The sequence below is a fragment of the Schistocerca americana genome, chromosome 2 (genome assembly GCF_021461395.2).
Source record: "Schistocerca americana isolate TAMUIC-IGC-003095 chromosome 2, iqSchAmer2.1, whole genome shotgun sequence".
In the NCBI taxonomy this organism is placed as follows: domain Eukaryota; kingdom Metazoa; phylum Arthropoda; class Insecta; order Orthoptera; family Acrididae; genus Schistocerca; species Schistocerca americana.
The window spans coordinates 974,905,293-974,920,333 of NC_060120.1; positions in this window are offsets into that span (position 1 = coordinate 974,905,293).

The following is a 15,041-nucleotide window of genomic DNA, read 5'->3' on the forward strand; positions in this document are numbered from 1 at the left end:
TGATTCTAGCGCCAAGTTAGCATGGCTCCGCGACACGAGATAATGGAAAGAACAAGATCAGACTGTGCTTGTCTGTCAGCGGGCAGTAGCGGTGCACTGATGTGGTGTTCTTCGTTACATCATTGCCCGGAGACAACATTTGGATGACTTTACGTGGGAAAGAATCATCGGTAACGTGGAAGAAGGGGCGGAGTGTTACGAGTGTGGCCCAGGAATTTGGTATTACTTATGGCATTGCATGGAGAACGTTCCAAACAACTGACACTGCTGCAGAAGAAGAATTTGTGGTCGAGCACGGTCACTTACAGCAACAGATGATTGCTACATTGTACAATTGTGTAGGATGGATTTACTTCAAAGAGCGGGCGCTTTGGCACCCGCACCTAACAGGTCTGCGACGCACGCAATCTTACGCTCTACAGTGACATGCCTAATGCATGGGGATGGTCTCTTTGCGAGGTGCCGGGATGGAGAAGAGTTTGTACCTCTTTAATTCAGGCGAATTTCGCATGAGAACGAGACATGCACTCGACCCCCTCCTGATCTACCAGCTAATTAATTATGCGCACAACGGTAACGGAAGGAAATTATGGTGGACCCTGCTAGTTGGTAAAATAAGGAGTGCCCACTCACAATAATTCGATAACAATAGTAATCTACTCAAAAGAGATAACTTTATCATAATAAACAACAGGAAATGGGATACTGCATATATTTATGAAATGATATGCAGATTAAATATTACAATGAGCTTTATTATACATCAGAACATAAATGCACATGATTATCGACACAAACAGTAGGTTAAAGGATAGGGTATTATGAAATATTCTACATCTACATCTACATTTATACTCCGCAAGCCACCCAACGGTGTGTGGCGGAGGGCACTTTACGTGCCACTGTCATTACCTCCCTTTCCTGTTCCAGTCGCGTATGGTTCGCGGGAAGAACGACTGTCTGAAAGCCTCCGTGCGCGCTCTAATCTCTCTGATTTTACGTTCGTGATCTCCTCGGGAGGTATAAGTAGGGGGAAGCAATATATTCGATACCTCATCCAGAAACGCACCCCCTCGAAACCTGGCGAGCAAGCTACACCGCGATGCAGAGCGCCTCTCTTGCAGAGTCTGCCACTTGAGTTTATTAAACATCTCCGTAACGCTATCACGGTTACCAAATAACCCTGTGACGAAACGCGCCGCTCTTCTTTGGATCTTCTCTATCTCCTCCGTCAACCCGATCTGGTACGGATAAGAGTTGGCTCGAGAATAAGGGGATCCTACTCTGTGTGTTGCAATAGACTGACGATAAGGACTGGAGGACCTAATGAATCAAATACTACTCTCCCCACTATATTGCAGTATCGCGATTAGAAGTGAGAGCCGAAATGGGATCACATGGAGAAACAAGCAAGGTGGACTTGCAGCAAAGCGAGCGCAATGCTGCTGAGGAATTCAGTATAAAATTGATAAGGTCCTTTAACGCCAGAGCAGCAAAATATTGTACCAGTACTGAAATCTGCAGCACGTCCTGATGATGTAACCGCCGATTTCTGCCATGCAGCACTCTGTGTCAACCCCTGGTCTCAAAGGCTGTCCGAAGAATTCTAAGTTCTTGCGAAAACGAGCGACCCAGTCGCAAGACTGTCCGACTCCGAGGAAGATCAGATCCTGAATTTTCTCTCTGTTGCTCAGCTCCCTACTCTCCTCAAAACCGTGAATCAGCATTCAGTGTTGATTCCAAAATTCCCCCACACTGTATCGGAACATAATTCGCGCCAATAGCGACGGTTCCCTCCAATTTCGAGCAAGGCATTATGACGTCAACTAGGCTCAGTGTAAGTTGACCAATCATGCCTCTGGTATTCAGCAAAGGGCACTGAACCTGCCGTTTAACCAGCTACGAAATCAACCTGCCTAGACCACCGGCTATCCGGCGCCACAAAGTCACACCCAGCAGGGCACGGTACATCTACATCTACATCTACATTTATACTCCGCAAGTCACCCAACGGTGTGTGGCGGAGGGCACTTTACGTGCCACTGTCATTACCTCCCTTTCCTGTTCCAGTCGCGTATGGTTCGCGGGAAGAACGACTGTCTGAAAGCCTCCGTGCGCGCTCTAATCTCTCTAATTTTACATTCGTGATCTCCTCGGGAGGTGTAAGTAGGGGGAGCAATATATTCGATACCTCATCCAGAAACGAACCCTCTCGAAACCTGGCGAGCAATCTACACCGCGATGCAGAGCGCCTCTCTTGCAGAGTCTGCCACTTGAGTTTATTAAACATCTCCGTAACGCTATCACGGTTACCAAATAACCCTGTGACGAAACGCGCCGCTCTTCTTTGGATCTTCTCTAGCTCCTCCGTCAAACCGATCTGGTACGGATCCCACACTGATGAGCAATACTCAAGTATAGGTCGAACGAGTGTTTTGTAAGCCACCTCCTTTGTTGATGGACCACATTTTCCAAGCACTCTCCCAATGAACCTCAACCTGGTACCCGCCTTACCAACAATTAATTTTATATGATCATTCCACTTCAAATCGCTCCGCACGCATACTCCCAGATATTTTACAGAAGTAACTGCCACCAGTGTTTGTTCCGCTATCATATAATCATACAATAAAGGATCCTTCTTTCTATGTATTCGCAATACATTTCATTTGTCTATGTTAAGGGACAGTTGCCACTCCCTGCACCAAGTGCCTATCCGCTGCAGATCTTCCTGCATTTCGCTACAATCTTCTAATGCTGCAACTCCTCTGTATACTACAGCATCATCCGCGAAAAGCCGCATGGAACTTCCGACACTATCTACTAGGTCATTTATATATATTGTGAAAAGCAATGGTCCCATAACACTCCCCTGTGGCACGCCAGAGGTTACTTTAACGTCTGTAGACGTCTCTCCATTGATAACAACATGCTGTGTTCTGTTTGCTGAAAACTCTTCAATCCAGCCACACAGCTGGACTGATATTCCGTAGGCTCTTACTTTGTTTATCAGGCGACAGTGCGGAACTGTATCGAACGCCTCTCGGAAGGCAAGAAAAATAGCATCTACCTGGGAGCCTGTATCTAATATTTTCTGGGTCTCATGAACAAATAAAGCGAGTTGGGTCTCACACGATCGCTGTTTCCGGAATCCATGTTGATTCCTACAGAGTAGATTCTGGGTTTCCAAAAACGACATGATATTCGAGCAAAAAACATGTTCTAATATTCTACAACAGATCGACGTCAGAGATATAGGTCTAAAGTTTTGCGCATCTCGGAATCAAGAGGACAATGCAGTCATTCAGTGCCAGGAATCTTCGTTCCGGACGCGCCGGAACGTTAAACGCGTAAACTGCGGCGACACTCAGACGTCTCGCAGGTCGTTGCGCCCTGCATACAATAGGCGAAACTTGACATACGCTAGTCGTTCCACCAGGTGGTTAAGCCTATTGAACGAACCCCACATAAATCAGGGAAGTGCAGCCCCCCAACCGGAAATGCCATGTGCCGCGTCCTCCGATGCTTGCCTCGCACAAGCCACCCAGGGAAGTAACCCAACATGTATAGGGATCAAGTGAAAAGTACTTTTTGAGCTCTCAGTACAAATACCCTCATTACAGTAACCCTATTCGATCTGTTACTACCGAAAAATGACATAGAACATTAATAAAATTGATGAAAATGAGAGGCGACACGCATAGAAGAGCATGGAACCTCTCTTATTTGCCCTGTTGACGACCGCACAACGGTGGGACCGTTTGCGATGGTTCCAAGAGCATACGGAGTGGACCAGAGAGGAATGAGTTCGATTGCTTTCCGGTTGCTTTCCTCGGATGACAGTAGATTCAGTCTGAGTAGTGATTCCGGACGTACCATCGTATGGTGAGACCTGGGAACACTTAATACACCCAGGAACATTGTCGAACATTATGGTTTTGATGATGTAGCTTTCACAGTGCGGAGAGGCGTGATATTGCATCGGCGCACTGATGTCTAAATCATTCAGCATGCTGTATTCCCGGATCAACGTTATTATGCCTTGTACTCACAGTCAGTCCCTAAGTGCGTCTTTTCAGGAATGCAGCCCGCACTACCTTAACATTTTTAGCGATGAGATTACGCGACTGCATCGAACACCACAGCTGGAATCAGAGGATATTCGGCGAGTCGCCTGGATTGCCTGTTCTTCCGGCTTAAATCCCAAGGAGCACGTGTGGGATGCGTTGTGGGGACGTATTGCAGGACGTCCACATACACAAGTGACCACAAAGTACTTACTGGTCAGCCGCGCTGGTGGAGGAATGGATGCCCTACAACAGCAACTCCTTAACAACCTCAGCACCTAAAAGGATACATGTTGCAGAAAATGCAGTGCTGCCGTGGTTATCACGCACACCATTAAGAACCATGGCTCGCGTTTTCTAATGTCCAGGAGAACATCGTCGATCACAGCTCCCTCAGCGTAATTATTGTCTTTCAATCAAGTGTCATTTTTGTTCGTACGAGGTGCGGCTAGAAAAAAACCGGACTGATGCTGGAAAAAACATTTATTTACAATTATTTACAATTTCATGTTATCTCCTTCAATGTACTCTCCTCCTCGGTCTCTACACCGCTCCATACGTATTTTCCACTGTTCATAGCAACGCTGCAGATCATTTTCGGTAAGTCCATACATTACTTCCGTCGCTTTTTCTTTTACTGCTTCAACAGTCTCAAATCTAGTTCCTTTCAAAGCTGACTTGACTTTAGGGAAAAGAAAAAAGTCACAGGGGGCCAAATCAGGTGAGTAGGGTGGATGATCTAAGATGGGAATGTTGTGTTTTGCCAAAAACGTCTTCACTGACAACGCACTGTGAGCTGGGGCATTGTCTTGGTGAAGGATCCATGACTTTTTTCTCCACAAATCGTTCCGTTTTCTCCGTACTCGCTCACGTAGGGTAGCCAGGACGCTAATGTAGTAATGCTGATTCACTGATTGTCCCTCTGGTACCCAATCAATGTGCACAATCCCTTTGATGTCAAAAAAAAAAAACAATCATTATTGCCTTGAATTTCGATTTTGACATTCGTGTTTTTTTTTTGTCGTGGAGAACCAGGAGTTTTCCAATGCATCGATTGGCGTTTAGTTTCGGGATCGTAAGTAACAAAACCACGATTCATCGCAAGTAATAACATTTTGTAAGAAGGTGGGATCACTTTCAATGTTTTCCAGGATGTCAGAACAAATCATTCTTCGGCGTTCCTTCTGTTCAATTGTGAGACACTTTGGAACCATTTTTGAACACACTTTGTTCATGTTGAAACTTTCATGAAGAATCTGCCTAACACTTTCCTTGTCAACTCCTGTTAACTCAGACACTGCTCTGATTGTTAAACGGCGATCTTGTCGAACAAGTTTACCGATTTTTTCAATGTTTGCATCAGTTTTTGCTGACAATCGTCTGCCAGTGCGAGTGCCATCATTGGTGTCTTCGCGGCCATCTTTAAATCGTTTAAACCACTCAAACACTTGTGTTCGCGATAAACAATCATCGCCGTACACTTGTTGTAACATTACAAACGTTTCACTTGCAGATTTTCCTAGTTTGAAACAAAATTTGATGTTAACACGCTGTTCTTTCTGTACACTCAACATTTTCCGACGCACAGACAAAACGTCAACTACTTAAAACAGACGCCACGGGCAGACTGAGTGCAGGAGGCAGATGAAACTCGAGCAGTAGGCGGAGCGAGAGTCACGTGACAGGCCACGCGACTTTCAGCCTTATTGCATTCGTTTTATTGTTTCACCAGTACTAGTCCGTTTTTTTTCTAGCCACACCTCGTATCTCCATTACCTTCTGTGCTACACTGTAGTAGTTCTTTCTGTGTATGCTCCACGTTTCGTCGAGCTGTCGGCCTGCTACGTGGCAGTCACACAACATGTGAAAGTTACTTTCGTTGTTAAGTTTTGCACATCAGTGTAGTAATAAGAGAGTCAACTTTTCAAAAGTTGGCGGTGCACTAGCTAACAAATAAAAAGGTTGGTTTAAGAAAGTATCTGTCCCTGGCGTCAGAGAGGAGAATCTTACAACTTCAGTTGGGCCACTTGTTGAAAAATCTTCACTGAAGCGCCAAAGAAACTGGTACAGGTATGAGTATTCAAATACAAAGAGTCGTCCGGTGTGGCCGAGCGGTTCTGGGCGCTTCAGTCTGGAACCGCGCGACCGCTACGATCGCAGGTTTGAATCCTGCCTCGGGCATGGATGTGTGAGATGTAGTTAGGTTTAAGTATTTCTACGTTCTAGGGGACTGATGACCTCAGATGTTAAGTCCCATAGTGCTCAGAGCCATTTGAATCATTTTTTTACCATCTTCTTCTTCTTTCCCTTAGAAAAGGCTCCAGGAGTTCTGATATTGCCATTTGAATCATTTGAAATACAAAGATATGTAAAAAGGCAGATTTCGGCGCTGCGGTCGTCAACGCCTATCTAAGACAACAAGTGTCTGGTGCAGTTGTTAGATCATTTACTGCTGCTACCATTGCAGGTTATCAAGATCTAAGTGAGTTTGAACGTGGTGTTATACTCGGCGCACAAGCAATGGGTTACAGCATACCCGACGTAGCGATAAAGTGGGGATTTTCCCGTACGACCATTTCACGGGTGTACCGTGAATATGACGAATCCCGTAAAACATCAAATCTCCGACATCGCTGGAGCCGGAAAAAGATCCTGAAAGAACGGGACCAACGACGACTGAAGAGAATCGGTCAGCGTGACAAAAGTGCAGTCCTTCGGGAAAGTGCTGCAGATTTCAGTGTTGGACCAACAAGTGTCAGCGTGAGCCATTCAACAAAACACCATCGACATGGGCTTTCGAAGCCGAGTGCCCGTTTGTGTACCTTTGATGACTGCACGCAAGCCGGCCGTGGTGGCCGAGCGGTTCTAGGCGCTACAGTCTGGAACCGCGCGACCGCTATGGTCGCAGGTTTGAATCCTGCCTCGTACATGGATGTGTGTGATGTCCTTAGGTTAGTTCGGTTTAAGTAGTTCTAAGTTCTAGGGGACTGATGATTCAAATTGCTCTGAGCACTATGGGACTTAACATCTATGGTCATCAGTCCCCTAGAACTTAGAACTACTTAAACCTAACTAACCTAAGGACATCACACAACACCCAGCCATCACGAGGCAGAGAAAATCCCTGACCCTGCCGGGAATCGAACCCGGGAACCCGGGCGTGGGAAGCGAGAACGCTACCGCACGACCACGAGATGCGGGCAGGGGACTGATGACCTCAGCAGTTAAGTCCCATAGTGCTCAGAGCCATTTGACTGCACACACAAAGCTTTGCGCCTCGCGTGGAACCGTCAACACCGATATTGGACTGTTGATGACTGGAAACATGTTGCCTGGTCGGACGAGTCTCGTTTCAAATTGTATCGAGTGGATGGACGTGTACGGGTATGGAGACAACCTAATGAATCCATGGACCCTGCGTGTCAGCGGCGGACTATTCAACCTGGTGGAGGCTTTGTCACGCTGTGGGGCGTATATGGGACCCCTGATACCTCGAGATATGACTGTGACAGGTGATACGTTGAAACATCCCCTTAGAAAAATTTATGAATTACTGTGCTGGTAAACCTCTTACGTTATTTGATTTCCAAACAGCTGAGCAAAACTAAACGTACTCAGACATTTCTCTCATTACTTATTCTCATCATCACTAAACTGACACACGATAGCGAAACGCAATCCCTACAAAAGAATGGCCCTGACTAACAATAACCTATACCTTTCATGAATCATTTACCTCACAAAAATCTTCGTTACTCAAACTACTACAATACAGCGAGGGCCAATACTGCCAGCTATATAAATGTTCTAACTACTGACAGGCATAGTTAGCAAGTGAAAGATTTTGATACAGAACCAACAATGTATTTACCTCAATAGTGTTCAAAAGTCATAATATATATGTATCAGTTCATGACATCCAGTCTTACAAATTTTGTTTTTATCACGGACACACGTCCAGATCGTCGGCTCTCAAAATCTCTCTCCCCACATACACCACTGCTGGTGGCTCACCTCCAACTGCGCAACGCTACGCGCTGTTCATATCCAACTGCCCAACACCACAATAGGAAATATTCCAACAATGCAAATGAGCCACAGACTGCACAGAGCACAGTCAGTGATTTTCATACAGAGCGCTACGTGGCGTTACCAACATAAAAACCTAAACAGCCTACTTACAACGTACGTAAGCATCTTGTCTGATTACCTGCATCCATACATGTCGATTGTGCTCTCCGATGGACTTGGGCAGTTCTAGCAGGACAATGCGACACCCTACACGTCCAGAATTGCTACACTGTCGCTCCAGGAACACTATTCCACTGGCAACCAGACTCCCCAGACTTGAACGCTATTGAGCATAGTCGGGACGCCTTGCAACGTGCTCTTTAGAAGATATCTCCACCTCCTTGTGCTCTTACGGATTTATGGACAGCACTGAAGGATTCATGGTGTTAGTTCCCTCCAGCTCTACTTCAGATATTAGTCGAGTCAATGCCACGTCGTGTTGAACCACTTCTGTGTACTCGGGGGGTCCCTACACAATGTTAGGCAGATGTACCAGTTTCTTTGGCTCTTCAGTGTAAATGCTTTTAAAAAAATCCAGTGATTGGCTTCAGAAGAACTGATTTTCAGAGTCTCAAAGTAGACGGAAATGTGCTAAGTAAGGATCAAAAATATTTATTCGACATTTCCATGGTGGCAATCAAATCTCGGAGCCGCCTCCCACATCCCATCAGCAAGAAGTAGACGTACTTATTTTGAAGTCGTTCATGTCACTATGGTTTATTTTTAAAACCAATAAATATTTTACAGGAGCCCGAAAATTTGTATCTCAATCGGTACGGTCTTTCAATGTCTTGCAGAAGATCTAGATGGTATCATTGACACTGTGGTCGAACACAATAACGTTTGCTGCTCAGAGCATTTGATGCTCGCCGTGGTCATGAAGCAAGATAAAACATCACCCTATACATCCATACCACAAAAGCTCGATTTCCAGGCTCAGGAAAATTCGGAACTGATTATCTGGGGCTCCTATGACTTAACTTCACCCTCGTTGTTAGAAATCGGTGACAATGACATTAAATCACTTATTCAGTGGCTCAGTCAATAACTGTGTGACATGATAGTAGAGAAAATCCCATTTCACACGATGGTAGTTAAAGTATTTGTCAATCTCGTAACAGAAGATTCGGGAACATTTTCCGGAATTCACTCCGTGGACAGCTTCCTTAAAACAACGCTAAGAGATCGCCCATGAGATTTACAAGTATCTTCATCTGCGAACAAATAATATAAAAGAGAGATTCTACGTTATTTTCTTAGACCTTCCTCTGTCACAAAATGTTATATTTTTTACCAGTTTAAAAACAGAAAAAATATTTGCTTAGCTCTACTACGTTGCTAAAACAGTTTATTTTGAGACATTTTAACTTGAAACAAATGAGAAAATGTCTGTAACATGTTAACAAATTTATCCTTTAACTGTGATAACTTAATTTTCTGCAGTCTTCAATCAGTCTTTGCAGGCAATATGATAAATAAAACCGATGACAGCGTGGAATAAAATTTTCTGTGGATTTAACATTTGAGTTATTGTATTCGGATAGTCATAAGTTAAAAAACATTGAAAATTAATATAAAAATGTGAATATTATGAAATATTCGGTAACTTTAAAACGCTTGCGCGGCTGGAAAATATGAACCGATTTTATTTCTTTTTTACAGCTCGCAGATTCACATATTTTCTGCAGTTGTGCGGCTTGAAAAAAAGAAATTGAAGTTTTTAGACCCACTGTACGCGACACGGCGGTTTTTAAAATACGTCCTACTTTCGCGATGTTTCACAGTACGAACGACCGCAGAAGCGCAGCCGAAATTTCCTCGGATTCTGACAGTACTGGAGGTTTTATTTCTACAGACAGAGTGTGTTACCGCAGGAAATTTACCGTCCTTAGGCGCAGAAGTTACACAGAATATTTTTTTGTTCTGTTCACAGCGAACTGAGTGTTGCTGCCGGCATATTTCCAGCGAAGCTCAGAAAGAACCCGTGTGCTGGCGGCGTTCTGGACGGTTAACGCGCTGGCTGGAACAGGTCCCCGTTGATTTTATTTGTCCAGCACCTGTTTATGTCTCGCTCCCCGATACCTTGCACATTCGATCACTACAACTCTCTGCTGATGGATGTTGTAGCTGTAGTCTTTTGATGCAACTCTACGCTCTAGTCTACCCAGTTGTAATGGTTCTTTATTTACGTGACCATTACGTCACTCCAACCCCAGTTCTCGATACCAGTAATATCGTACTACTTTTCTACGAAGTAACAGACATATTTTTGTGACAATATTCACATCTGGCTTTATTAATGTATAGGCACTCCGATGTATCGATATATTACAGTGATATGGTTCTTCAAAATGGTTAAAATGGTTCTGAGCACTATGGGACTTAACACCTAAGGTCATCAGTCCCCTAGAACTTAGAACTACTTAAACCTAACTAACCTAAGGACATCACACACATCCATGCCTGAGGCAGGATTCGAACCTGCGACCGTAGCAGTCGCGCGGTTCCGGACTGAAGCGCCTATAGCCGCTCGGCCACCGCGGCTGGCTGATGTGGTTCTTGTGTGTATTCATTTCTGTGAGACTGTCATAATCTTTGACTCACTTGTAACTGTTCTGGCGCGAATGCGCACAGAGCAGTCTTTGTTTCACTTTGCAGAAGTTAAGTTGTTTTTTCGCTTTGTAAAAGAACAGTCAAGTCTTGTGTTCGGTTAAAGTGGAAATTAAATATATGAAGACTGATACAAAACTGTTTTCTTGATGATGTGACAATTAAAAAGAAGTATATGTGAATTTACGAGGAGTTTAATAAAAATGTGGATCGTGAACACCAAGTCAAAAATTATTTACTGCCATACCATTGTTCTCATCTCGGATTGTTTGATCATTAAGAATTTCCTGAAAAACGCATTTGTTAGGTCTTCAAATATTGCTAAAATACAGATCTGGACCTTCTAGCAGTCAAAGTGGAATCACCCTAGAATCAACGAGATGAGCCATAACAATTTCGACGAAATCTACGTGGGAATCCATTCAAGGTAACTGCCAAAATTAATGACTTTTTTACAGTGACTTCATTATTTCCATTCTGACGATACCATTCACAGTTAATAACTTTGTTGTTGCCCGATAAAGCGAACGTATGCTGCGTGAGCAACATTATTAATCTGATTTCCAACCTACTTTGCAAGTGGTGGTATTGTTAGACAGTGAACATCTCTGCATACCTACTGCAGGCTAAATCCTCTTGAATCTGCTCTACAATTTTAACCCCTGCAACTCTTTGTTTTACCATATTAAATACTCGTTGATGCCTCAGGATGTTCTATATCAGCCGAGCCTTCGTTTAGTCGCGTTGTTTCTAAAGCTCTTTTCTTCCAAATTCTGTTCTGTACCTTCTCATTCGTTATCCCACGCACCCACCTACTTCTACCACAACTCTATAAAAACACACTGCAAAAGCTTCTCTTCTCGTCTGTCTACTGTTTATCGACCGCATTTCACTTTCATATGATCCTACTCTACAGACAAATAAGTTTAGAAAAGACTTTCTTAGACTTAATTATATAGGCCTATTGTTGTTGAAGTGGTCTTCAGTCCTGAGACTGGTTTGATGCAGCTCTCCATGCTACTCTATCCTGTGCAAGCTTCTTCATCTCCTAGTACATACTGCAACCTACATCCTTCTGAATCTGCTTAGTGTATTCATCTCTTGGTCTCCCTCTACGATTTTTACCCTCCAGGATGCCCTTCAGTACTAAATTGGTTATCCCTTGATGCCTCAGAACATGTCCTACCAACCGCTCCCTTCTTGTAGTCAAGTTGTGCCTCCAACTTCTCTTCTCCCCAATTCTATTCGATATCTCCTCATTAGTTATGCGATCTACCCATCTTATCTTCAGCATTCTTCTGTAGCACCACATTTCAAAAGCTTCTATTCTCTTCTTGTCCAAATTATTTATCGTCCATGTTTCACTTCCATACATAGCTACACTCCATACAAATACTTTCACAAACAACTTCCTGACACTTAAATCTATACTCGATGTTAACAAATTTCTCTTCTTCAAAAACGATTTCCTTGCCATTGTCAGTCTATATTTTATATGCTCTCTACTTCGACCATCATCAGTTATTTTGCTCCCCAAATACCAAAACTCCTTTACTACTTTAAGTGTCTCACTTCCTAATCCAATGCCCTCAGCCTCACCCGACTTAATTCGACTACATTCCATTATCCTCGTTTTGCTTTTGTTGATGTTCATCCTATATCCTCCTTTCAAGACACTGTCCATTCCGTTCAGCTGCTCTTCCATGTCATTTGCTGTCTCTGGCAGAATTACAATGTCATCGGCGAACCTCAAAGTTTTCATTTCTTCTCCATAGACTTTAATTCCTACTCCAAAATTTTCTTTCGTTTCCTTTACTGCTTGCTCAATATACAGATTGAATAACATCGGGGAGAGGCTACACCCCTGTCTCACTCCCTTCCCACCCACTGCTTCCCTTTCATGCCCCTGGACTCTTATAACTGCCATCCGGTTTCTGTACAAACTGTAAATACCCTTTCGCTCCCTGTATTTTACCCCTGCCACCTTCGTAATTTGAAAGAGAGTATTCAATTCAACATTGTCAATAGCTTTGTCGAAGTCTACAAATGCAAGAAACGTAGGTTTGCGTTTCCTTAATCTATTTTGTAAGATATGTCTTAGGGTCAGTATTATAGGCCTATGAGATGTTAAAAAATTCCTCTATTTTCTTCGAAATGATTTATTTGCTATTGAAAGCCTACATTTTATATGCTCTCAACATCAGGCATTATCTGTTATCTACCTGTGCAAATAGCGAAATTTACGAAGTCGTGTGGTAAGGTAATGCCTACGAATTTTTTATCTGAAAACTCTTAAAACGTATGTAATAAAACAAAGATTAGAAACGCTCTGCATCTTTATTCTTCATGTCTACACATTTATTTTTCGGCATACGGTGGCGGTGAACACATTTCTTCCAAACAGAGACCAATTCATTGATACCATCATTGTAGAATGTCCGAAGTTTTTGGCGGAGCCACAATCTCAACTCTGCTTCGACGGGTTCATCATTGTCAAAGTGAAATCCTCGATAGTGTTCCTTAAGTTATGGAAACATATGAAAATCTGATCGGCCTAATTCGGGACTGTGTGGAGGAGGATCGATGACAGTGAATCCAAAGCGTTCGATTGGTGCCGGTGCCGCAGCTCTCGTGTGTGTTCTGAAATTGTCATTCTAAAGTAGAGGATACTCCACGTGTGGACGAACTCTGAGAATTCGAAATTCGATTACACCATGCTATTTTTTACTCATCGACGTAATTACATATTACAGTGCCGTATTACATGCTACAATTTGGTGGCCGTAAGTGGCTGAGGCTGCAAATTCATAGACATGAAGAATAAAGATGTAGAATGTTAGTGAAATTTATTGTATGGAAAAAGTCTTAAAAGATTTAACAAAAAAAAATCGAAGGCATTGTTCTTCGGCATGCCCTCGCAATTGCTTCAGCACGCCTGCTCTTATTTGGCTGCACTTCATTATAAGGGGTTAAAACTCGGTGTGTAAAAAATATGGTATTTTAGATTTCCACGCGATGTGGGCCTTCTGGCTGGGGGTGGAAGAAAGCTCCAACAAATGGTAAAAGAGATCAAAAGTAGTGGGAAAGTAAAGAAGAAAGTGGAAATAATTACAAGGGGTAAAAATAGCGTTGGATACCGAGGAAATGGGACGTGTGGAAGATATTAAGAACCTAGAAAATACATACAAAACGGTTTGGGGAGCCGCATAGATAATAAATCGGTAATACCAGTGGTAACACTGGAATCTTCTGAAGGAGGTAGTGCCGGTCTGCGACGGATGCGCTACACAACACTGTCTTCAGGGGACTACGCACAACAGGCAGCATTGGCGTGACGCCTCGCATACGCAAAAGTCCTAAATATTCACTGATCCACAACGACTTGTGAGTCAACACACAGTCGTTCAGTAGGCTTCGTGTCATGAAGTGCTCATGTGTCGGGAATTCAGTCGGGATGGAGCAGCGGTTCGGTCCGGACAGCCATGGCTTGGCCGACTGTTGCCGACACACATGACTTGAGTGGGGATGACCTTGGATGGTCGTTCGTTCGGTCGTCTCATCGGACTACGTGTTTCTGGGTTCTCTGTGTGTGTCGACTTGCGATTCGTCCATGTTGTTCCACAATGCCCGTTTTAGTATTGTTCGAGATGTTTATGGAAGTGTTTTCGCACAACCGTGTGTAGCTTGTGTGGTATTGCCTGAGCAGCTATTTTAATGCCGTCTGCACGCTGGATTGAGTTGGTCGGTTTGGACAGAGCAGCGAGGAAGTCCCTGCGGCGCAAGGTCAGGCCGGGACCGCTGGCAGTGTGCACGTGCGGTCAGATTGTAAGGCGCTAGCTGTGAGAGCGCACCGAACCTGGACACTGAAGTTGAGTGAACAGTTAATCTGTTATGAAACCTCAACTGCTGTGACAACTCTTCGTTCATTACCAGTTGTTGTTTCCTGGGCCGTTACGGCTAACAGCAATGTATAGTGTGTTGGAGTAGGCGAAATTTTGCAGCCGTCTTCCTGTATGGTCTTTAACTATTAAATTGGTTGTTACTTACTAGTGAAGTGCACCAGCGGTATTTTCTGCCTTGTGGCCGTTAACGCCCCAGTTACCTGCCCTGGTCATTAGTGTAGTTTCCTGGCAGTGTGTTTTTCCTCACTGTGTTGATGCTGTCTGGCATGCCGTGCAGTTCGACAACCTTTTAGTTGTTTGATCATATTTTTTCTTAAGAGTGGTTATTGTGCTTTGGCTATTTTTAGATGCCAATTTTCAAAACATAATGCTCCTGGTATCTTCGTCCTCG